The 23,033-nt window shown below is 37.5% G+C and overlaps 1 long non-coding RNA gene across 1 annotated transcript in view; it reads right to left on the bottom strand.

Moving 5' to 3' along the window:
- LOC127194600 (uncharacterized) overlaps positions 1-22,690 on the bottom strand; it is a 50,172-nt gene extending 27,482 nt beyond the window's left edge. Inside the window, exons 1-2 of the long non-coding RNA XR_007831293.1 lie at positions 22,524-22,690; positions 21,179-21,399 (exon numbers count right to left, since the gene is read on the bottom strand). This is a non-coding gene — a long non-coding RNA (uncharacterized LOC127194600). The remainder of the gene's footprint in view (positions 1-21,178; positions 21,400-22,523) is intronic.
- Positions 22,691-23,033: the final 343 nt, after the last annotated feature.

Here is a 23,033-nt window from a genome sequence, read left to right on the forward strand (position 1 = left end):
GGTCTTTATGTAGTCCTTACATGGCTCATGAAGTGGTGTTATACATGATAGACAATAGTAATCTTAAAATATGAAAATAAAATTCTGTCTAAAATGAAGTCATTTTTTTCTTGACTTAGTATATTTCAAAGTCTTTTGTACTTTCCAAATATTATATTATTCTAAAAAATGTTATCTGCTCAGATTTAACAACAAAATAAAAATTCAACAAAAAATAAACCTAACTGCATGTTTCCTCCTGACAAGTGGAATGAGAAATAGCAAGTTTACTTGGACCAAAGGCAAGTTATAGGAGATACAGAAAGTGCTCTCATTATTTTAGCAGGGAAAAATTGTCACAAAGAGTCAGTGTAATGACTATATGTCATTTAAATAAAAAGAAATGTCATAGTCATAAACTCAGGTCAATGAGATGAACTTATATCCTTTTACATTTAATTTTACCCTACCCCTTTATTCTGTCTCATACAGGCTATTTTCCATTATCATTGATAAGACAATTAAAATATTCACAGTTTTAGTCATTATATCTTTAAAACTCAAACCCTTTTTCTCAACAGGTGTGATATCAATAACGATAGGAAGGCAGAGCATGCCCTTTTAAATTCAATGCTCTGGCATCTCCTTGTCCTCATGACTTGCACCTTCTAGATAGTAGCCATTATTTCCTTGATTTCATCGTACAATCTTTCCAGGGTACTGAACAAAATTTTAAGATCTAGAAGTTCTAAGATGCCTGCACTTTTTACCCACACAACAATACTTCAATATTTTGCCCTCACTGATAAATAATTCACCCACCCACTGGATGAAAGGTATGGGCAATTAGCTTTCATGTGAGATTGTAATGGTTTTCTCTTTTTAGAAAACTGAATACTCTCCTAAGGTCAGTTTCTTGGTCCCACAAAAATCCATGCCTTAGTTTCAGATTCACAAATATTCAGAGTAGGAGAAATCAGCTTTTGAATTAATACCACATAATAGCATATTGGAAATTGTAGGGAATACACCTGTGCCTTGGACGTTAGCTGAGCCATCAACAAGGACTGTAATCTGATGAATACATTCACAGATTCACTAAAGCATTAATCTGTCCTAGAAGATTAGTCGGACCTAAGTAGAAGGAAGTAAAATTGTGTGTAAATAAACAGAAGTGCTTTAATAAGACCTTGTGTGTGTGTGTGTGTGTGTGTGTGTGTGTGTGTGTGTGTGTGTGTGTGTGTTAACATAGCAGTTGGTAAGATTGGAAAAGGCAAGTGAACTTCTGAAACCTTATTTGACTTAAAAGCTCACACCTGTGGGTACGGGGAGACAGAGTGAGATAAGTTCATATATATTGGTAAAGGAAAATGGACAAGGCAAAGCACAAGATATGAATGTCTGACTACAACCCATCAGGAACCAAGTACTAAAAGCAAAATAAAACAAAAGTGATGTCTGGATGGTTGCAAAATTAAAAATTATAACCAAGGTTTTTTATTAACATGGCCTACTTAATACAGCACTTGTTTTCATCCTTGCCTGAAATTCTCCCTGAAACACAATTAATACAGTTTTTAGAGAGACAAACATATATTTGCCCAAATATGTAGATGATAAAGAACAAAATCTGAGACAATATTTAGAAAGCAGAAGGACTACTGGCTAACTCAGCAGACCTGAAAGTGTCAGATTCCAAGCCCTTCACCTAGGACAGAAAGCCTATACAAAGCCAAGAGAATGTGCCAAATCACCTTAGGAAAGACAATGAACTAGCAACAAAGGGAGCCATAGAGATCGCAATCTAAGTTAATATCTTTAGAAAAAGGCTTAAACTCTAGATCTCTCACACCATCATCATGGCCTGTCTATTCTCTTTCTGCACCTTACCAATAGAACTGAAATTTCTCATTTGAGCCAAATGCTGATACAAGAACAAGAGGATAAACAAGATAGTGTTTTGATGAGATGGTATCTGAAAGAAATATATACTGACCCTCCTTTTAGTACTATTTCCTGAGTTCCTGCAAACAGCCCATTATAAGTCACTTTGTAGTGAAATGGAATAACACAAGAGAAAACAAGGAGTACTGTACTTTTTAAATTGTTTTTTATTTTGTTTTTGTTTTTAAATGTTAATTTATTCAGATTACATCTCAAATGTTATCCCCTAGCTTGTATCCTCCTGTTCCTACCATCCCTCCCTCCTCTGCACTAATCCACTCCACTAGACCTCTGACCAAAAGGGGTCCTCCTTCCCCACCATAAGACAACAGCCTAACCAGTCTCATCCTGACAGCCTACTTCCCCTTCTTCTGAGTGCCACCAGGCCTCCCCACCAAGGGAAAGTGATCAAATTGGGGACACCTGAGTTCACGTCTGAGGCAGTCCTCACTCCACCCACAACCATGGCTGTATCTGAACAGGGGGCTAGGTTTACTGCATGCATTGTCTTTGAGTGGTGCAACAGTTTGTGAAAGTACCCCTGAGTCCAGATCTGCTGCCCTTGATGGTCTCCTTGTTGGGCTCCTAGGCCCTTTGGATCCTTCCATCCCTCATTCTTCCATACCACTCTCCATCAAGAGTCCAGCGACAAATCCCAGCATCTGTCTCGATCCCACACTGGGTAGAGTCTCTCCGAGGACATCTATTTTGGCTAGTATCCACTTATAAGTGCGTACATACTATGCATATCTTTCTGAGTCTGGGTTACCTCACTCAAGATGATCATTTTTAATTCCATCTATTTTCCTGCAAGTTAATAATTTCTTTATTTTTAATAGCTGACTAGTATTTCATTGTATAAATGTACCACAGTTTCTTTATCTATCCTTTGGGTAAAAGGGCATCTAGGTTGTTTCCAGGTTCTGGCTATTACAAATAAAGCTGTGATGAATATAGTCGAGCAAATGTCCTAGTTGTATGGTGGAGCCTAAGCATAATTTTTGAAAATTTAAAAATATAGGAATAATATTAATTCATTGGGAATTTCATATATGCACAAAATATGCTTTGATTATATTCACTTCACTACTTCTTCTAAGATCCAACCCTATCCTAACCTTCTCACAACTTTTCAAATTTTATGTGTCCTTGTTTATTTACTTTTTGTAACCTACCAATTTATGCTATCCACATACATGTACTGAGTAGTTTTCTACTGGAGTGTGACAGACCTTCAACAGAGTCTTCCTCTCTCAGTGCCCATCATCTGTCACTAGCTTCTCAGTTAGAATGATGATGGTTGAAAGTTAACTAATTGCTGTCTGTTCATGAGTACATTAGTCCTCTCATGCTCAGAGACATCTCTTTACTCAAGTCCTTCGCAACATCTGACTCCTAAGGTCTTTCCTTCTCATCTGAGGCTGAGTACTCTTTATGTCAGTACTACTTTTAGTGGAGGTGGGAGAGATGAAAAGAGGCAGAAATGACTGAAAACTCATCAGATTCTATCACATTACAGAGTACCAGGCAAGGGGATGAATGCAAACATGCACATAATTTTGGAAAGTCCAATAGTTAAATTAAAAATTAAAAATAAACAGGTGATGTTAGTGCTGATGTTACTTAATTCAACATAAAGAAAATATCATTCAACATATATCCAATATAAAATTAATCAATGGATAATTGAAAAATTTGATGCAACATTTTGGAAATTCTATGCTTACTTTTAAAGCATTTCTAAGTTTGGTTTAGAAGCATTTTGAATTCGGTGCTGTCACATATGTGTAATAACTACTGGATTGGTTATTATGGGGCCAAGTATATATCCATATTCATTTCTTAAAATATTAAATATAAAGACAAAAGCATCATTAACTTGACAAAAATATCCAAGATAAAATTTTAAAACAACTTATTGGGCTTAAAATAAAAAGATATTTTTAAATGAAATATTTTTTGTTTTGTTTTTATTAATTTATTCAGATTAAAACTCAATTGTTCTCCCATCACTCTTATCCTTCTGTTCCTTCTACCCTCCCAACCCCACCCTATTACCCTACCTTAGGTCCATGTCCTAGGGGGAATCTCCTTCCCCATTTTACGGTCGCAGGCTAACAAGTCTTATCTTGGTAGTCAGCCTGTTCTTTCTTTGAGTGCCACCAAGACTTCCTTCCAAGGGGAGGCCACTAAATATGGGGCACCAGAGCTCATGTCAGAGTTAGTCCTTGCTCTTTTTCACTCTGCTATAAAAAGCAAGGCAATCCAGAAATTTGTGGACAAATGGAGGAAACTGGAAATGATCATACTGAGTGAGTTAACCCAGAAACAGAAAGACTCACATGGTATATACTCACTTATAATTGAATCATATTCTTTTGATCATATTCTTCCCTTCCCCTAGGTTCCTCTAGTTCCTCTCCTCCTCCCTCCTAACTCAACTGTAATTTGTGATCTTATTATTGTTTCCATTTTCATCTTCAGCTCTTAAACTGTTTTATTGATTTCATTCACTGATTGTTTGCATTTTTTGAAATTTTCCAGTGATTTCTTCATTTCTTCCCTTGCCTGTGCCTGTGTGCATCTGGAAGTTTTCTGTGGTTTGGCTGGGTGACCTGAGGTCAGAGCCACTTGTCTTCCAGACTGTAGGGTCTCATCTGGGCTAAAACTCCAAATACTGGTGTTTTCTTTTGCTTTTGTTTTGTTTTTCTTTTCTTTTTTTAATTTTAATTTTTTTTAGGTTGTATTTTTTTTCTCACCAAATTGTATTCTTTTTTAAAATATATTTTATTCATATTACATGCTTATTGTTATTGCCTTGCTTTTATCTTCCAGTTACTACCCTCCCTCTCCCTTCCTCCCTATTCCCCTCCCCTAGACCTCTGATGGGGTGACTCCTCCCCCACAGTTTGATCACACAATCTATTAGGTCTCATTAGGGTAGCCTGCATCCCCTTTCTCTGTGTGTCCCCAAGGCCACACCACCAAGGGGCAGTCTTCAAATGGGAGGCACCAGAGTTCATTTCAAAAGCTTTCCTCCTCTCCCCTCCCCATGTACACTAGCTACTCTGCATACAATGTCCTTGTTTGTGAGGGTGCCCTGGGTCCAGATCCTCTGGCTTGGTGGTCTCCCTGTGGAGCTCCTGACTCTTCTGGGTCCTTTTACCCCATCCCCTGACTCTTCCACACAACTCTCAGCTCTCCTCCCAAAGTCCAGATGAAGTCCCAGTATCTGTTCCATACTCCCACTGTGTGGAATCTCTCAGAGGAGTTATATGTTGGGCTAATATCCACTTATAAGTGAGTATATGCCATGCGTGTCTTTCTGTGTCTGGATTTCCTCATTCAGGATAGTCTTTTATAGTTCCATCCATATGCTTGCAAATTTCAAGATTTCCTTGTTTTTGACACCTGGGTTGTATTCCTTTGTGTAAATGTACCACAGTTTCTTTATCTATTCTTCAGTTGATGGACATATAGGTTGTTTCCAGATTCTACCTATTATGAATAAAGCTGCTGTGAACATAGCTGAGCATATGCCCTTGTTGTATACAGGAGCATCTTTTGGGTATATATGAGCAGGAGTTGTATAGCTGGGTCTGGAGGTATCATTGTTCCCAATTTTCTGATGACACTGGTGTTTTATAGCCCACAGCTCCATCTGAGAAACAGAACACAGGTACTGAGTGCCACCACCAGGTGTGTGGCTAGACCTTGGAGCCTGGGCTCATGCCTGTGTGAACCTGGGGACTTTTCTCTGATTGGATAAGTGACCTGAAGTTTAATTCACTTGGGTTCCAGGCAGTGTGGTCTCTTCTGGGCTAGAAAACACCAACAAGGGTGTTTTGTAGTTCCCAGTTCAGTCTGATACCCAGAGCACAGCTGCTACATGCATGTAGGTGAGTGGCTAGACTTTGGAGACTGCACACACACACCTGCAAGGACCCAGGGAATTTTGTGGGTTAGCCAGGTGGTCCAAGGCTGGACCCACACATGCTGCACACATTGTAGATCCCGCTCACCTGGGAAACACCAACACTGTTGTTTTGTAGCTCTCACTTTGGTCCTTGGGTTGCTGTGCAGTCACTGTTGTCATGTTGATCAGACATAGTGTGTGATCCATGCCTCAATTTTGGATCCCCCATAATATTTTAATATGACATATATCTGACCAAAACGAGGAAGAAGACTAAGGTTCCTTGCTACTCATAGGTTGTGCATGCCCAAGTAGATATTTTCACTCCCATGTACAAATCAGTGGTGTTAATTGGACTAAGTATGCTACTAGTTAAACCAAAGGGAAGATACTAAGTTATAAGAGAGATGTATTGATGTTTTGCCACTGGGAGCTTAGTTGGGGTCTCTCTGCTTTTTAAAAACCTTTGTTAATGCTGCCATCAATGTATTTCTTGTTGTACATTTTATTATTTTATTGTATGTTTTATTATTTTCTTTTGTGTATAAGTATTTTGTAAATACACACACAGACAGACAGACAGACAGACAGACACACACACACACACACACACACACACACACACACACACACACAGTTTCAGGTAATGTATGGTGGATAAAAAAACAAAAAGCAAGATATGTATAAAGTTTCCAAAGAATAAGTTTTTAAATAAATTTTAAAATTTAGGAAACATCAGTGTAATGTGTATATATAAGATAGAAATGAAGATTCATTGATTTGAATCACAACAAAGCAAACAACCATAGCATTGATGTATTCTTCATGCAGAATCTAGCGTGACTGCCTCATAGAAGTAGAAGTGTAATACTAGAAGTTGTTTTTTCAATATCAACAGATAGTTGAAAAATAAGAACCAAGATCATGTTTACTGATTATGTAATATGAGAAGGTCAAGAAGGCATTGGGTTGGGGTCTAACTAATGACTGCTTTTTCTCTGTTTTCATACCACAATCAGTGCTTACACAAGATTTATAAGGGATTCCCTACACTTGAGCAACCAAGCAATTCTGCAGAAGACAATAATTTGCTATCCTCTATTCTGCTTTAGTTCTTATGCTGTTGAAAAGTAAGGAAATCTTGAATAAATTTGCATTCAGCTTGTGGCAGCTGATGTAGGTGACTTTAAAATTCACCAGTTCTTGACCATGTCCCCTGGAGGGGGAGACCTGGTGGCACTCAGAGGAAGGATAGCAGGCTACCAAGAAGAGACTTGATACCCTATGAACATATAAAAGGGGAGGAAGTCCCCCTCAGGGACAGTCATAGGGGAGGGGAGTAAGGGGAAAATGGGAGGGAGGGAGGGAAGAATGGGAGGATACAAGGCATGGGATAACCATTGACATGTAACAAGAATAAATTAATAAAAAATTCACCAGTTCTAGATTATATTATAGCCAGATTATGATAGATAACCCGTGTCTTATTCTTCCACTGGCTTTGTTGTAGCTGACACATTGACATACCAGTCACAGTATCAATGGTTGCCTAAATTGCATCCCATGATCTTGTTGACTTCTTTTGTCAATTTCAAACAACTGAATCTATACTTGGGTCTGAGAAAGGCACCACATGGACTTTTTGATGTCGCCTCAACACTTAGAGCATGGTAAGGCTTTATCTTCAGGGTGTGTTCCCAGTGAAATCCATGAGGTTTGATTATATGCACAGATACGCAATCCATTATTGCTTTCTTGTTGCCAAATCCCTTTACTCTTGCCTTATTTGCCCCTGGTGCTTTATCCCATCTTTAAACACTTCTTTATGGAAATGGATTTGAGATCTTTTTTTTTCTGTAGCTACTTGGTGAATATATACCCCTTTAACAAATTCAACACTTCAAGGATTGACATAGTACATGATGGGTGAAAAAGCTTGCTTTGGTACCACTACCTACATGGAAATGGCCTCACAGCCTTCATAATGGAAACTCTGTCCCTAAGACGCACACCCTTCAAGCTGTATATGCTAGTTCCTAGCCAAGATTTCTTTTCGCTTCACTAAATTGCTGTAAAGTGAATTAATATTTTCCCCTCAGGAAGTATGATTAATTTGCTAGACTTAGATAAGAGAACTCAGAGACACTTAGTACAGTTACAAGTTTAAAGGAAAGACTATAATAAATGACATTGATGAAAATGCATAGGTAGAGGTATATAAGACAACCCAATGAGCTTACGGGCTATATTATTTCTAGGCCACTTCACAAGTTTCTGCATGTAAATTTCCCAAATCTACTGCCCTGTGGTTTGTGGAGACACTTACACTGATGAATAGATACTGAAGATAATGCCATCAGACCAGTAGAACAGTGTCTGTACAAATTCTCCTGGGAGACAAATGTAGCAACTCCCTGAAGTGAGGAGGCTCTTAGCACCTACTGTTAGCTAAAGGCAGGTCTGTGATTCTTTAAGGTCAATACCAATACAGAAAGGTGAGAAAAGATGACAATTTCTGTGACGTTTCTTGGTGCAGAGGAGTTTTAGTTTCTGGCAGGCATGAGAGATGAAGTTATGAACCAAGCCAACTGGCAGAAATGAAAACACTTGTATGTTAGTGCCACAGTAATTTAATTACAATTATTTCCTTTTCAGGGGAAGAAAGTTTCAAACGTTATCCACAAGATAATTCCATGCTATTTTCAAAGAAGATTCTGATTTTTTAGAGACATAATTTATTAGAGACCATAGAACAAATATGCTGTAAAAATACTGTTGGACTTCAAATTCAGCCCATACCGCATATATGCAAGGTTTACCTTTGGAGATAGCTTTTGGGGAAACTCCAAGAATTTCCATAAAGCAATTTACTTAAAGCTTTTAGAGGTTGATATAGAAAAAGAAAAGAAAATACCCAGCTTCACACTAAGACGGAACTGGCACTAGAACGCAAGGAAAATAAAATAGTCTTTAAAAGATACTGGGTTTGATGACAGAAGATAGACTGTAAAATAGTGAACTTGTTTCAACAGATGAGCGCACATTTTCCAGTAACAGAAAAGGAAGAAATGACATTAAGGGCAGCATGTGTATTTTCAGAAGCAGGAAGGGAGTGATACACTTGGAAAAACGACAAGAAGCAAGCAGAATGAGTGCAGTCCAGAACTGTGCATCTCTTGTGTAATATTCTAAGGATTTTGAACTTTATGTTGAAAGTAGAATACTGCTATTAAGTAATTCTAAGTGAAAATAGGAAAACAACCAGCAGGATGTGAGTTTGTATTTCTAAAGGGTTTTTTGGAAAGGAGAAAACAGGGATGGCTTTTCCAACAGGAGAATTAATTCAATAGTTCCTAAATCACATGAGTGCCTGAACTGAAATGTGTATGTAGTATAAAAAAAGAAAACCTGCATTGTGTTAGTCAAGGCAGAGTGTGGATTAGTGGGGAATGTGCATGATGTTCATTGTGGCAACAGAAACTTCCAGAATCATCCCACATGTGTGAGAGTCACACTTTGACTAACCACTTCCGAGAACACTTCAGGACTTAAGAGCTCAGGTAGATAAAAGAGACGCAATAGGAACTGGGTGAGAAATAAACCAACAGTTTCAGGAAAAGCAGATACAATACTGGATGTCAAAGCAAAGAGAGGTCATAGCAGTTTCTGTATACTAGGTCTGCTTGCGATGACAGCCAGTGTAGGGCTACCACACCACAGAGGTGCTACGTGGGGGACTTAAAGTCTTCAGTTAGTGCTATGACACTAATAACATCTTGATTTTCCATTTTCTCAGTTTGGGTGACAGGTTAGGGTACAGAGATATGTATTTAGCTCAAAAGCTTAACTTTGATGTGCTGGGAAACAAGGGCTAAAGTATCTTAACTATAGCATTGGAGTTGAGGAGTTTGAATGGGAGGTAGAGGAGGGTGGAGCAAAGGTCAAGAGATAAAGCCCTTTCCAAGGCTAGAGACCAATAGCAGGCATAGGGATAATTTCATTTACATCATCTACCATCATGAAACAGATGCAATGTCTCCAACTCATAGAGGGGAAGCAGTGAATGGTATGATTACATACATCTGGCATGGTAGCAAATGTATATCCCATTATTAGACAAATGGGCTACAATACACAAATATATCATGATTACTTCAAGATATAGAAGAAAAAGTGGAAACAACTGAACCAGATGCAAAAACAGGAGATTCTACTAGAAATTACCAGGTAAACATTACAGTTAAAAATTGCCACAGTGACTGAAGAAAAAGATTATTAAGACATTGGGAAAATGAAGAGCAGACATGAGCATAAAAATTACTCTAGCATAATTTACAACATTAGCTATGTTAAATAATTTTGACACAGTATTTACAAACTCATGGATAGAGTTATTTTCATTAAGAAAATTAGTATTGTATTTTTTTTCCAGTCCAAGTAAAATCTATTGCAAAGTTAGGCACACAGCATAATCTTTGACTACGAGGAAAGCTGGTAATGCACTTTTCATCATAGTAACAGTGCAGATAATAATATCAACCAATATATATATCCAAATCATACTAACTATATGCAAGTCTGGTGATTAAGAAAACATTCTAGGCCGGGCAGTGGTGGCGCACGCCTTTAATCCTAGCACTTGGGAGGCAGAGGCAGGTGGATCGCTGTGAGTTCGAGGCCAGCCTGGTCTGCAAAACGAGTCCAGGACAGCCAAGGCTACACAGAGAAACCCTGTCTCAAAAAATGAGAAAAAAAAAAAAAAAGAGAGAGAGAGAGAAAACATTCCAAGTGAAGTATTATATTTTTTCAAATAACTAATGGATATTTATGCTTGTTTACAACATAGACCCTATAATATTATTAACAAAAAATCCACTCAGTAATCAACAAATCATCCTCTGATCTAGTCTTGGAATAATCAGAGTGAAGCATTGAAGAAAGGACAGCTATGAGTTCTGTTAGACATTAGCAAACCCATGGCCGTGGCTCAAGCATCTCTAACACTTGACACTTAGAATTATTTAGTCTATACATGGTATGCCTATAAACTCTTTATATTTATATATATGGAACATTAAGAGGAGTCATCAAGTTGTATTTATATAATTACGCATATATATGTATATATGTTTGCGTGTGACAGACAGGAATAATCTCAGAAAAAGGAGCCATGAATTCAAGAAGGTGTAAGAAGCAGTAGGAGAGCTTGGAAGGAGAGGACATGAGGGGCACTGGACGGAGGAAAAGAAGGGGAAATTATGTAATTATATTTTATTTTTTAAGGATATAATAAAAGGTAATATTATAAGATAAAAATCCAGTCTTGTGTTTAGTAAATCGTTATTTGGGTTGTGTGAGATAGCGTTCATATGTTTTACTTGAAAACAGCAGTGATGAAATATCACCCTGTGAGAGGATGCATAAACCTTGAAGAGAAAGAAGGAGCCTTTTTCTTTGTTGAGATGCTATCATGAAGAAAAATTAAAGGGAAAACTATGAAGTTTAATTTTTGCACCAGTCTTATTATATTGCTGAACATTATGGGCATGGTAAAGTTATATAGCAGTTGGTCACTGCTTGTGCTTTTTTAAACAATTTTTATTAAATATTTATAATATACGCTTATATTATTACACATATATACAGTTAACTATCTATAGCAAGAAGAATCATGAAAAATTAGGAATTCTATAAATGTTACATTCATAGTGTTTTGGCTATTTGTATTTGGCAGCCTTGAAGAAAACATCTTTCCTATCTTGGTGCATTTAAAATTCTGGATGCTTGTGCTTCTTAATGACCAAAATAGTAGCAAAGCAGTGAAATTTCCTGTTGAACTCTCCAGTGTGTTTTGTCTATCTTATGGCTTAGGGAGGAGCTTGCAAAAGAAACTTCATTAGAATCTTATTGCAAATCTGTAGAAATTGTGTGTTATAGACAGACTTAATAAATTAAGTTCGCTATGAGGTATGAAAAGGAGCTGACCAAGTCCTCGCAGGAGGCATTGTCCTCCATTCACAACTAGACTTTCATGATCTTCTTAGTTAACAACCCTCTGAGATAATGATGAAGAAAGGCAAAAGCAAATGACTGTATAATCATATGTGGGTACAGGAAAATTATGAACAACATCCAAACTACAGAAACCACGACTCCTTTCCCACATAGTGTGACAGCTGCCTCTTTACCGCTGAGCCATCTCACCAGCACTGACAGATCATTCTTTAACAGTCATAGCTTTAGCATATTTCTAGTCTTCCCTCTGCCTAGAGAAGATTAAGACAATCATAAAACTGCCTCATCTCACCCTCTACTTTAGCTGCCTTCAACTTTGTGTCCCTCTTCAAATCTACCAACCAAAATTCAAATTCTATATATTTTGTATTACAGAGCTTCTGCTACTGTTTAGGTGTTAATGAAATGCAAAAGTTCACATGCTGAGAGCAGTGTCTTATGAATCAGTGTTCCGGCTGGGACATTTGAGAGGTGGCTGGGGCATGAGGATCCTAAACTCACGAATGGATTAATCCATTCATGTATTCTTAATTCAAAGGGATCTTGTGAAAGGACAGAAACTTTAGAAGAGAGAATTAGTAAGGAGCAGGGAACTAGTTTCTTCTCCCTTTCCTATGCCTCTTTCTCCCCAGATTTGCTCTGGCAAATAAACTCTTCTATAATGCCCTACTTCACTGTGAGTGCAGAAACAATGGCTCCTTGAGAACATCAGTCCAAAGAGATCATTGTTCCTTCAACTTGACAGATTTAGGTGTTCTCTTCACAGTGATGGAAAGACCACTCAACAGAACTTCCCACTGGGTCACCCTCAGGTCCCCATAGTATATTTTACTTTTTTGTACTAACTGACAGGTTCATTCACAGGTGTTTTCTGGTGATCACTGACCAAAGACAGTGGCAAAAACAGGGAACCTACCAATACTTTTCACCAAGTGCTCTGATATGTTTGGAAGCGCAACCTCTGGGAATTTTCCAGAAATCTAGATAGACTCTCAATGAAGGAAAATCATTGGGGCAAAGGAGAAGAGCCAAGTTAGAGGTCATCAGGAAAGTTTTCCCACCCAGGGGCTGTGCAGCACCTTACAGCTTTATCGTAATTCTGTTTCAAAAGAAGGCCAAGAATTTCTCATCTATATCAGCAAACACATCAACCACTAAAGGGAGAAATACTAACCACAATGTTACAATATTCTGTTATTCTTATAGGAGGACCCATCAGAAAAAGTATAATGTGATTTAAGAACTAAAGATCCTCCAAATTAACAACTAGCAAAATCATAATGATGAATTTTAGTAGTATTTTAAAAAGAAATAGACAAACTGTGTTTAGAAGGAATTAAAATCTGTAACCTGTGTGGTAGCAAACAAAGGCACACATTTATGGTTTTAAGAGCAATAATGACAATATTGTAATATAATTATAATTATTTTTAAGGCGGACATCTTGAGTACCACGTTCAGCACTCTATGTTCACTGACTTTTGAGAAGTAATGTACTAAGCCTAGCCTGATTTAATCCACTGGTAGAGAATCCACAGTGTATTTTCACTGCCTGGTTTCCCATATTTGCTTTCCAGTCCTTAGTAGCTTGGGGACATTTAAAACTAACACAGACTCTGAGTATAGTTCTCACTGTCTAGAGCATGCCCTTCCCTAATCTTAACTTGCCCTCAACCCTTTGCCTACATAGCAAGCACCTGCCAGCCAGTCATGCCTGAAATCCAAACTGTATTCTGATATGTCTCTCCTTTCACTGGCAGATTAATACCAAGGATGCAGACAAAATCTGCTTCAAACTCCTTCTAGTTCTGAGGCTTTTATGTTGCCTTTTAGATTATTTCTTGTTTATATATGTGAGCTTACTCTACCACAGCTTCCACTGTGTTTTATAAATTTTTCTGTTTCTAAAATAATATTACTTGTGTGCTTATTATTTTATGCATGTGAGGGTTCTGCCTGTAGATATGCCTGTGCGTGATATGTGTGTATGGTGCCTGCACAGGCCAGAATAAGTCACTGGATACCCTGAAATTGGAGTAACAGATAATTGTGAGCCACCATGTAGTTGCTGAAAAATTAAGCCCAGGTCCTATGGAAGAGCAACAAATACTCTAAACCAGTGACTCATCTTTCCAGGCCCTGAACCTCTTTAAAGATACAATCTCATTCTGTAGTTTACACTCAAACTAATGGCAATCTGCCTGTCTCCACTTTCCCAGCACTGGGAGTGCAGAAACTAGTGACTGCACTCAGGTGATTCAAGACTCTTAAATTGGATAAAAGGAACCTCGACACTGATATCCTTCTCCAGTAGATCACAGGTAACTCACTAGTACGGCATAGTTTTAAACCATTGATTGCACTAGAGTGTGACAGCCACTACCAGGTGTTGAGAGGGCATGCCGGAGAAAGGGACTAGCAAGGAGCATGGTTGGTAGAAAAAACCATAACATACTTGAGGGTGAGTTCTGGTAGAGGGTGGAGTGGGGTGGGGTAGGAAGCAATGAGGATTTTTCAGATAGATGCATAAGAAAACATCCACCAGGATACTATATAACAGGAGAAATATGGGTGGTGGTGGTAAGGTTTTTCCATGATGTATGAGTTTTAGAAGTACAAACCACTAACAAAATGGGCATAAAAGACATCTTGGGCCTGTAATAGCATACAACACAGCAAATTTCCTTCAGTAAACAGGTATTCCGTCTCTCATATGTAAGTCAAAGGTATAAAACAGCCATTGGGGAGAACCGGTGAGAGATAAGGTCAGAGTAAGCTACAAAAGAATCTAGGAAGGAAATGTGTAGCTGACTTAGCAAGTGAATGCAGGAAGAAGACATCGGATAGATTTCAGAAATATGGACACTGAGACAGTGAAATAGACAGATGGGCCATGGCATGCCATTAGCCAGTTGAGGGAACTATCAAGGATGAATCAGAGGGTTTCGGACTGAGTAATGAGGTCAAAAGAGGGCCTCCTGACACAGAGAGGACAAGTTAGGAGAGGGCATGAGGCTAGTACTGTGTGTGTTTAACATGAGCACTTGTATTCTAGCTGCGGAATCCTGGTTCAGTCTCTTGAACTCTTTGTTTAATCATTTAAGATAGTGTTAATATTTAATACTTTTAAAATCCATGTGTAAAATTGTATTTGGATTATTAAATCAATATATGAACATGATGGGCATAAGTATGTACATATATTTATTAACTTAACTAATTTTATAGAACTACCTTATAAAATTTATTTTCTGCATTTTACTGTAGAGAAACAGAAGCACAAAGAGTTTTACTAACTTGTTCAAAATCACAGATCTGGGACTTTGGAAGAGCTCAGCTTAAACCTATATAAAATGGGAATAAAATGGGAATTAAAAGAGGACTTTAGCCAATAATTTATAATGATTTCCATTAAATACTAATCACTTACATAATTGTTATCAGACTCCATTGTAGTTACTCAAAGTGAGCAAGTAATGATATTTCATCTATTTATTTATCGGTATTAATTTATCTATTTACTTATAGGTGTAGGTATAAAAGTATTTAGAGCATAATTTATATGCAGATGTTTTACTGAAGCCTAGGGCAGATTTAAATACAACAAGGCACACACTTTTGGGAGGGTTATGTCTCATTTATTTTTTAATGGAATTATGGTCACTATGAGATAGCAGAAGGACAAGCATATATGGTGAAAGGTGTTAGAGAGTCCTAAGTCAATGTGTAGAGGGTCAACACCTGAAGACTGTGAGCACTAGTAACAGAGATTCACGAGTCCAACATATATCTTTAATAGATATCTTTAAATGTCTATTAGTCTAAGTCCTTTGCGAAAGTTAGTGGACGCTGATTTAAAACTATATGAGGAACCATTACCACTTCTAATATTTGATGGCTTTGTAAGAAAACAAAATGTGAGTATTAAGGGAAAAGCAGAAAGTACATTGCTATCCCTAAATCCCAGTTTCATTGCTGTGCTATTGGAAATAACCGTGGAGAATTCTTCTCTTTTAATGAAAGACCATTCAGATTGATTCAGTTGCTTTTGTTTACGCTACAAAACTTCAGCTTCAGGAAGGCTCCTCCCCCTCCCGTTACTATGTACAGAAGCTGTGCATGAGAGATTTGAGAAAGCAAAATGCATCCCGGCCTCTCAAAAGGTTGGAGGAGATAATGGGATTGTCAACTATTTTATGTTTGCCCTCCAGTGCAAAGATTTTCTATTCCTTGCTTATGCTTGTGTTTCTTGGTGTTTGTTGATTAAAAACAAACCGTTTTTGCATTTCGCTGTCATAGGCTGCAGGGTAAGGATGATGCATAGAAGACTGAAGAATTCAACTTTCTGTTGTCTTTCATTAGAGTCACATGGAAACCAAGAAAGGAAATGTGAAATAGGTGATATCTGGAGCTCTTTTGTTGGCCAGCCACATTCACTGAATGCAGAAAAGGGTTAAGGAGAACGTGGTCAGGTCAGAAAAAGTATTTGCTATACAAACTGTGGACACTCATGAAATAAAAATAAGAAAAATCTCAACCAGGCAGGAGGAAAAGTTAATAAATCCTCAAGAATATCTTTGGGTGGACAGTGGGAAATACTGGAGCTCAGTGTTTCTGTTGACTTTATTCTGAGAAAGGTACATGTAGGAAAAGGAGTCTAGGAAACTGAACAGAAGAAAGACTGTCTATGTCTTGCATCAAAGTGGAAAAGAGACTGAACATCATTATTGGGCAAAATGAATGAGCTTTGAAGATTGAGTCACTGGAGAATTTTCATTAACTGTCAGTTTCCAATAAGAAGCACAGGAAAACTATAGAGTATTCTTCTAGTAAATCTTAGAGCTAATTTTATGAGGAAGATCTGTTTTATATTGCAAAGCAAAAATGAGAGTAAATGAAAAATGTCAACAAAAGTCACCACCAAATCAAAAGAAAGAAAGAGACAGAAAGAAAGAGAGAAAGAAAGAAAGAAAAAAACCTAGAAATCTATGATCAAAGGTATTGAGGTAGGTATTAATATATTTGGGAGGGGGCAGTTGGAGACAGGATTTTTCTGTGTAGATTTTGCTGTCTTGAACTCACTTTGTAGACCAGGCTGCCCTCGAATTTATAGAGATCAGCCTGTTGCTGCCTTCCCTGGTGCTGGGATTACAGATGTGTGCCACCGGGGCAGGCTCGTAATAATATTCGTTAACAACATCGAACTCCATAATGTATTCAAAAATATTTCACAGACCTCTGTACTTTATGGATAATGGCCATGGATATTTTCAAAAGTTTCTGAAAAATGAGATGGAAGAACCTAATTTTTAAATTATTCAAATGATTACCCTACAGTAACTAATCATAATCCTCAGTGCACATTGGAGATTAGAAAACATTGCATTATAATATTTTTCAAATGAGGAAAAAAATCTATTTAGTGTGTGTTTGCCATTGAAACACCACTGATTAGAACAAGTGAGGCTGCAAAGATCTTCCCTTTATGAGACTTTCAGTTCAGCCAAAAGCACCCACTCTAAACAAAACTCCACATCTATGTATGTGAGTGCATGCAGTTCTCAGAACACAAAGCAGTGACCAGATCACAATAGGTACCTTATAACTGAAATTGCCTGCCCTGCATTGCTCTACAAAGCTACCTAGCATTGTAAGGGTAAGCCATATGTTTGAACGGCCAGGGAAGCAAATCAACTCTGTCCCCCTTCCCTCTTTATGCTACTCTCCTAATTCTGTTGTCTATTTGATCCATTCTTTGTTCAGCAGATTTCTCCAAAGTCTATGGAAACAGTAGGAGAAATCCCTGCAAATGCCTTCTTATTTTGTTATTAAGGCGATGGTTTTGTTTATTATTTACACTAGAAGGTTTTTTTCTATATGAACAAAACAGAAAAAAATATATATATACAAGATATTGCTTCATTATAAGGGGCCAACGCAGTCTAGTCGTGTTCGCTACTGCCTAGACCAGACATAGTAAGTCTCATTTAATGAATGGGTGCATCTAAAAGGCAATAATCCCAACAAGTGTAGCTGCTTTATGCTTCACTCACGAGTCACATCTTAGAAAAACTGGTTTACTCATTTAATGCTTGGCGCTCTGTGCCATGGAACTACTATATAAATTAACTAACTTTATTACATTATTTCTCAGCTTCCCAGAATGCGATGGAACAAGCACGCTTTATGATGGCATTGATTACATTCCTAACAGAGTAATACTAACTTTCCCTAAAGGACAAAACAAATCTCTAAGTGTATTGTAATCAAATTGACACGATCTTAATTAAATCACATCTTAAACATGATAGGATGATTGATAGCCTATTTGTAGTGACTGTCCGTAGTTTTCTTTTGTCCAGAGTGGCACTCCAAAGCTCAGAATATGTGGCCTGTTACAGTGCTCCTCCTGTCTTAGCCTTCTGATCAGTGGGTTTATGGCAGTGCAAAGAAGAACATGTTCACTATGCCTCAATATTCTTTTGAATTTGCTATAAAAACGTAAAAGAGGTATAAAATTTATACTTGACATATTTGAAGAAAAGATATATAAAGAATAGAAAAAATAATAATCAATAATAATAATAAAATGTTAAAACTTGTCCTTATTCCACTTTTAAACCCTGGAAGCACTGAAGGGCAACGCTCTCTCTCTCTCTCTCTCTCTCTCTCTCTCTCTCTAGTAGATCATGCTCTTGTCCTTGGTGAATGCAGTCAAGTTGTCTTATAGGTCCCTTCCATTGTCTTGGCTAATTTTCTGTCATTTTTGTCTTTCATATAACAGTGCTTTTATGACAAAGGTCTCTGGGTATATCGTGAGACATCTTCAACTATTTAAGAGAATTACAATGCTACAGATTTTTGCTAAAATGCTAAAAATGCTACAGATTTTTGCACATGGTCCATGTTTTAAAAGACACAAAATAGGACTCACCCTATTCTCCTTTACAAAAATTATTGAAGCTGGTGGTATAGCTCACTTGGTAGAGTGACTTAGAGTGTGTACATGAAGCCCTGGGTTTGAAGGGCTTGGAACACCATACCTGTAACCACACCTACTGGGAGGTAGAGAAAGAGGGCTGGCAGGTTTGGGTCACCTTACTACATAATAAGTTTGCAGTCAGCCTGGGATTCATGAAATTCTGTCTCAAAACAAATAAATAAATGACTGTGATCAGTAGCAGATTGTGAGCCTTTCATACATGCTTTCACTGTCCTAGCTATTTTCTGTATTTCTACACCAAATAAATGAAATAGTAGACCTATTTACTGAACTTTATAATTGCTTCCACATTCCTGTGCCCTTAGTGTTTTAGGCCATTTCCTGTTTTCACCAACTGCTTATAAGACAAAGGATTTCAAGGACTAAACACTGTTTCTAGCACCGAGGTATAAAGAGTAAAGCATGCCACAACTTCCCTTCAAACTACGCTATCATGCAAATCACAGTAGCTCACACATTTTCCTGTTTCAATGTGCAGAAATAATTTTTCTTAACATTTTTTCCTTTTATTGAAAATGATTTTTTTCTCATAATATATCGAGACTATGGTTTCTACTCCTGACACTCCTTCCTGTTCCTCACTATCTCCCATCCCATCCAGGTCCACTCCCTTGCCTCCTTTCATTAGAAAACAAACAGGATCCTAAGGGATAATAATTAATATAAGATAATTAACATAAGATAAAAATAAAACAAGAAGTTATACATTGGAATTGGACAATTAAATTTTTAGGTAGTCATCTTAAAGAAGAATTGGTTCCAGAAGCAGAGTGAACTACAATTGCATCAAACCAACTGATAGCACTTTGTCTTTGCTGTCACTCATTGACTGGACCTACTTTTACGTTTGGCACTAACTTTTCAGCATTTGAAGTACTTTTTTCACTCTAACAGCAAACTTCTGATCCTGGAGTTCATTTTGCTTTTTTCCTTGCTGAAATTATTTCCCTCTCCTCAGGTGCTTTTCTTTTTCTAAACTATCAGATCAGTCCATTGCAAAGTTGTTGTTGCTCCTAATGAAAGGGTCTAATTTCAAATAATTAGTGCTTATAGTGACATCACTTGGAGATGTTTCTCCTGCCCCCTCTCAGGCTCAAAGGACTCTCACAAATCCACTTTTATTATTTACGTATACCTGAGAAGAAGGCAGGTGGCTTGTTTGGCCTCATTCGATCCAGATTCCTTCCTCCCAGAAAAAGACACAGAGGCCTAGACTTCTGTAAGAATCAACCAGAATTCCTTAAGCAAAAGTAAGCACCATGCCAAACAGCCATTCTCCAGACACACACACACACACACACACACACACACACACACACACACACACACACACACAAAACAGTGACCTTTGCCCAGTAAAGAAACATTTCTAATTCAGTCCCGAGCTTTGCAAAATAGGCCGGAAAGTTGGAATCAATTGCCATTTGTGTATTAGCAGCTATTTAATCAGGAAGTGAGTATGCTGTTAAGTTTACTTCATGAAAAGTTGCTACGGTAGAATTATTTGCACTGTTGTACAGGAAACACACCTTTAGAAACATATCTACTATATAATCAAATCTTCCGCTGACCCTAAAGAACATATCTTGGGGACAATGGCCAATATAAATTTTGTGACCATGAATGATCAATACATTTATGTATAGACAAACTTCTTTCCCATTCTTCCTAGGAGTTAACCAGATAAGAATACAATGTTTTTCCATTAAGTTTTATGCACTAAGGTAGTTGTGACACAAAGCCAGAAAATGTCTTTGGAGCCTGTCACAAAGTCTGTTCAGCCTCTGCTCTGATTTTTAAAAACTGTTTTTGTAACTTTGAGTTAAAATATCATCCAATTCATGGTTTTAGAGTAATATAACCAAAAGATTAATATTCTAAAGGGCCTAAAACATAAACAAACTTCAATAAGGTATGAAATAAGATTTGGCCATGAAACATAAATTTTGAAAACGTAAAAGGAATCATAAATGAATACAAAGGTTGGTGAGAATTGCTGTTTCCTCACATTCTCAAACAAACAAACAAATAAACAAACAAAACCCAAATAAAAAAAGAGACTTGAAATTCCCAAGAGGAACACTTATAGAATGAATTGTGATTGCAATGTAAGATTTAAGGGTTGAAAATAAAACATCTTTATCTCCTTCCTTAATTGCAAGCAAATAAACCTCTTAACATAAGTATTGCAGGTAAATTAGTATACTTGGTAACATACGCTTTCTCAGAGAGTTAACATAAGTAATTAGTTCATAGATAACAGTACATCAACTACAAAGACACAGACAACTACACCCCGAAGTGAAAATAATTCTGCTTACCAACTTCGAGAACGGCTTGCTTGCCCAGCTACCGGATCTTAAGATTGGCTTCAGGGAGACTGTTAAAGGAGACACAGAAAGTAAACATACCATTTCCACAGCCCAGCAGCTGAGAATTCTGGGAGGAGGCACGGGGTCTCAACCATTCATTTATCTTCTGTGTTCTCCTGACATCTGTCCGCCATTGACATCCTAAGCATTCCAGCACGTCAGACCCATGCCTAAGAGGAGATAAATATAGGTCTCTGCCACCTGAGCCAAATGAAAGGAAAGCTAACATGAAATTCACCCACATTTTGTGCCTCAGTTGAGGAAAATAAAACCCTTAATCCTCTTCCTGAAGAAATCCTGTTATGTCCTTTAAAAAATACTTGCTGTGCTTATGAAACACAGATATTCAAAATGATCTGTGGACACTAATCAGTTTTCTTCTCTTGTGATTACACTTGCTCTAATAGTGATAGTCTTGGGTTTCTGTCCTGATCAAATGAAAACAAAAAAGAAAAAAACAGCACAACAGTTCAATATGGTTTAATCAGCACACTGGGTTATGCTTCAGGCACTTGGGGGAAGCTATTACATATCAGTCCCTAAAATGTGAAGATCCACGTGGTAAGATTTCTAAGTATGTTTTCCCCTGTTTTGAGCTATAGTTTGGTCATTCTTGTCTATCAAAATGTATAAGTCAGTGTGTGCCACACATGATGGTAGTGTTTAGGTTTAAATTCCTGTTATTTAAAATCTTCTGAGTGTATCTTTTCAGCAGTTGGCTTAGAGTGAATTTCATTTAATACTACTGGTAGGTACATGAATAAAGCTTGACTCTCATCTGAATAAATATGGTGCTTAAAGTTAAACTTTGATGAAAAGTAGCACGTTTTCTATCTATGCATCACTGGCTTGGTAAATAATACATGGGGAGACCTGGTGGCACTCAGAGGAAGGACAGCAAGTAGCCAAGAAGAGACTTGATACCCTATGAGAATATATAGGGGGACGTAATCCCCCTCAAGAACAGTCATAGGGGAGGGGAATAATGGGAAAATGGGGGGGGGGAGGAATGGGAAGATACAAGGGATGGGATAAACATTGAGATGTAACAAGAATAAATTAATAAAAAAAAAAAGACAAAAAAAAAAAAAGAATTTCTTTATAGTTAAACTAAACATAGAGACCAAGAAGGGCCAACAAAATCAGAGAAAGGCACTGCTCTGATCCGTTTTTGGTAGTAAGTATTTTTATTTAATAACTCTATTCTCAGAAGGTCTAGAAAGGTACTAAAGAAGAAGAGAGAATATAGTGTCCCATGCTGTATGTGAAACTGCCTGTAACCAATAGTACTTACCATGTGCTTTGTCAAATCACCAAGCACAGTACACTCATAAGATTTTAGTTACAGTTCTCATGTGCGGACACATCCACCTGCTTGGCACTTTGCTGTGTGTGTGAGATAATCAATTTTTGCTTCCTTATCCCAAATGAGCCTTTCCAATCAACTTAATAGTTCTAAGTCCATTCTAGAGAAAATTAACAAAAACATAAATATTGATAGTGCTAAGAAGGGATATATAATTTTGACTATATCTTATTTACAGGTTAGCCATTAATTTCACCTTCCCCTTAGTTGTGTAAGATTAGTCATTCTATGTGAAATTACCAAGTTTAATTATTTCTCTATCATCCATCCGTTCATCTATCTGTCTGTCTGTCTGTCTATATACCTACCTATGTATTTACTTGTTTTTGGTTTGGTTGTTTAAGCACACTTAGGGAAAGCATAGAAGTATCCCTAAGAGAGAATTGCTCAGGTACAAGAAATATCCAGAAGCATTCTCTGCCATCTCTGGTATTTGTG

The sequence above is a fragment of the Acomys russatus genome, chromosome 10 (genome assembly GCF_903995435.1).
Source record: "Acomys russatus chromosome 10, mAcoRus1.1, whole genome shotgun sequence".
NCBI classification, from domain to species: Eukaryota; Metazoa; Chordata; class Mammalia; order Rodentia; family Muridae; genus Acomys; species Acomys russatus.